We start from the raw sequence: 3,440 nt of genomic DNA, 5'->3' as shown, positions 1-3,440 counted from the left end.
ACACACACACACACACACACACACACACACAATATAAGATCTATTTTACATTAGTTAACTCCTGGGGATGGGACCTACCCTGGAGTGTGTTGACCCAGTTTCCATTAGAGAAAATGAATTTCCCCTTTCCCAGAGGTTTCAATTGCAAACAACCTCTCAGTTAGGTCTGAGATTTTGTGTCCATTCCCCTTCTCAGTGCTGGCATTTTGCCTGGTTAAACCTGGCAGGTCCTATGTGTGCCTCACAGCCTCTGTGAATCCACATGAGTGCCAGCCCTGCTGTGTCTGAAGACAGTTTCCTTGGAGTCATCATCTCCTCTAACTCTCACTCTCTTTAGGCCTCCTCTTCTGTAAAGACCCTTGAGCCGTGAGGGGAGGGCTTAGATAACAGCATCCCATTTAGGGCTCTGCACACTGTCCTGCTGTGGGTCTCTTCGTTAACTTCTATTACTGCAAGAAGCAGCTCTTCCAATGAGGGTTCAGCCATGCTCTCCACTATGGTTACAGCATATATAATTACAAGTCATTTTGTTTACTATGTTCCTTCATCAGAATAATAGTAGTGAGCTTTCTCCTCGGCCCATGACTTAGCTAGTCTCAGGGTCTTAGCCAATGAAAAGTATAGGTTCCATTTCATGCAGTATGTCTTAATCTAATCAAAAAGTCTGGCTACTCCCATAAATACGGCTGGAAATCTTTGTATGTCTGTGCATGTGTTATATATATATGTGTTCAACTGTACATATGCATGTAGAAGTCAGAGGCAAACACTAGGTATCTTCCTCTAAGGCTTTCCACTGTATTTTCTCATTTATTTATTTATATGGGGGGGGGATGTTAACGCATGTGTGCAATGATGTACATGTTGAAGTCAGAAGACAACCTGGGGGAAGTCAGTTCTCTCCTTCTACTCTGTGGGTCCTGGTGATCAAACTCAAGAGACTGTCAGGATGGACAGCAAGTACCCTTATCTGCTAATCTACCTTGGTGGCCTGCTATCTTATTTTTGGAGACAAGGTCTCTCACTGAGCTAGAAGTTTACCCTTTTTTGCCTACAAGGGCTAGCTAGCAAGCTCCCAGGATCATCTTACTTATACCCTGCCCTCCAACACCCTTCCCAGCACAAGGGTTACTTACAGACACATACAACCATAGCTGGCTCTAACTTTTAATATTTATTTTATTGATCAAGGTTTGCACCAAAGTTCCAGAAACCCCCTAAGGCCAAACAACATGTGACAGGACCTAGTTCCCTAAGCAGGCTGGGCATGAAGCTTAGGGCAAAGCATGGTTGCATGGTTGCAACAGGGAGTTGTTTGTTAGAGGTATTGGGAACACAAGCCATCTCTTGAGGAAAGCTGCAGCACAAGAATCGAGTAGCACAAGACAGGCCAGAAATGCTACAGGGGACAGAGCTGTGGGGCAGGGCTACCCAAGTCCACTGGAGCACATGAAATGCCACCATGTCTAGTCACTAGACAGGAACTGCAGGCTTTGGTGTTTAGGTTTAAGATGATCTTTCTGTAGTATGGAAAGTGATTCTCAGGCTTCCTAAGGCTGCGACCTTTAATACAGCTTCTTACATTATGGTGACCTGCAACCATAAAATTGTTTGTTGCTACTTCATTACTGTAATTTTGCTAGTGATGAATCTGATGTGTGAACCCTGTGAAAAGGTCACTGACCCCCAGGTTGTGAACGGCTGTTCCATACTGACTTCCAAATATTTACTCTGCATTGTATACTTTGGGGGAAGTAACTTGTTTCTGATTTTGCAGGGGTTCACTGTTAAGAGACTGTTTTGAGTCTCAGAGGAAACTTTGTTTTTTGTTTTTCAGGTTTCTCTGTGTAGCCCTGGCTGTCCTGGAACTCACTCTGTAGACCAGGCTGGCCTCCAACTAAGAAATCCGCCTGCCTCTGCCTCCCAAGTGCTGGAATCAAAGCCGTGTGCCACCACTGCCCAGCTGAAACTTTGGTTTTTTAAACAGATTTGGAACTGCAAGACTATGGGGACTTTTGAAGTCAGATAAAACACATTTTGTATTATGAGAAGACCATGAGCCTACGGGATCAGAGGTAGAGAGTGATGACTGGAAGTAACAGTTTGTTCCATATAGGTTTGAATGTTTGAAGACTTGGTTCTCAACCCTGGTGTTATTTTAGAATGAGTTATGGGACTTTTAAGAGGTAGGTTTTGGGGCTGGAGAGATGGCTCAGCAGTTAAGAACACTGACTGCTCTTCCAGAGGCCATGAGTTCAAATCCCAGCAACCACATGGTGGCTCACAACCATCTGTTGTGGGATCTGATGCCCTCTTCTGGTGTGTCTGAAAACAGCGACAGTATACTCACATGAAATAAATAAATAAATCTTAAAAAGAAAAAGAGGTAGCCACTATGGACATGATCCCCTTAAACTGTGAGCCAAAATATCTCTCTTCCTTCAGTTAGTTTTCCTCAGGAATTTGGTCACAGTAATGAGAAAAATTACTAATACAAACACCTTTCAACATAGAAGACACCTGCCCAAATGACAAATTTGCCAGTAAGTTCTAGCAAACACTTAAAGAAAAAAAAAATATTAGTTCAGTAATTGCTTCCAGAATATGGTCAATAAGGGAATAATTTTCAACTCTATGAGTTCAATCTCCAGTACTTATGTAAAAAGCCAGGCATGGTGGTGTGTGCCCCTTTCCCAGCATGGAGGAGGCAGAGACAGGAGGATCCTGCAGCTCTCTGGCCACCCAGTCTTACCAAATTGGTAAGCTCCAGGTTTAGTAAGAGACCTTGTCTCATAAAATAAGATTGAGTATATTAGCTGAGAGGCTAAAAATGAATGCAACCAAGCCCGATTCAATCCCAAGGACCCCCATGGTAGGAGAGAACGGACTCCCACAAACTATCCTCTGACCTCTGCACATGAAGCATGGCATGTGTGTACCTATCCCTCATATTCCATACTCATGTGTACACATATTAACATGTACTAACATATATACACATATATGTGCATGCATCTCTCTCTCACACTCACACACACACACATACACAAATAAGAACTGTTACGGGTTGGTGAGATGGCTCAGCGGGTAAGAGCATCGACTGCTCTTCCAAAGGTCCTGAGTTCAAATCCCAGCAACTACATGGTGGCTCACTACCACCTGTAATAAGAACTGACGTGTGCATCTGAAGACAGCTACAGTGTACTTATATATAATAATAAATAAATCTTTGAGTCACAGCGAGCAGGGACTGAGCAAGGATTGAGTGAGCGGGTGACCAGAGCAAGCGGGTCTACCAGAGTGAGACGGGCTGACCAAAGCGAGCAGAGGTCCTAAAAGTCAATTCCCAACAACCAGATAAAGGCTCACAACTAACTGTACAGCTACAGTGTGTACTCATATACATAAAATAAATAAATAAATCTTTTTTTTTTTTTTTG

General features: G+C 43.3%; 1 protein-coding gene across 1 annotated transcript in view; it reads right to left on the bottom strand.

Annotated features, from left to right (window-relative positions):
- Window positions 1-3,440, bottom strand: part of Slc39a9 (solute carrier family 39 member 9) — a 41,135-nt gene that overhangs the window by 17,478 nt on the left and 20,217 nt on the right. The gene's annotated exons all lie outside the window — the stretch shown is intronic.

Source organism: Mastomys coucha, unplaced genomic scaffold, assembly GCF_008632895.1.
Source record: "Mastomys coucha isolate ucsf_1 unplaced genomic scaffold, UCSF_Mcou_1 pScaffold6, whole genome shotgun sequence".
Lineage (NCBI taxonomy): Eukaryota > Metazoa > Chordata > Mammalia > Rodentia > Muridae > Mastomys > Mastomys coucha.
The sequence above is the reverse complement of the archived record's forward strand: the minus strand, read 5'-3'. Positions and strand labels throughout refer to the sequence as shown.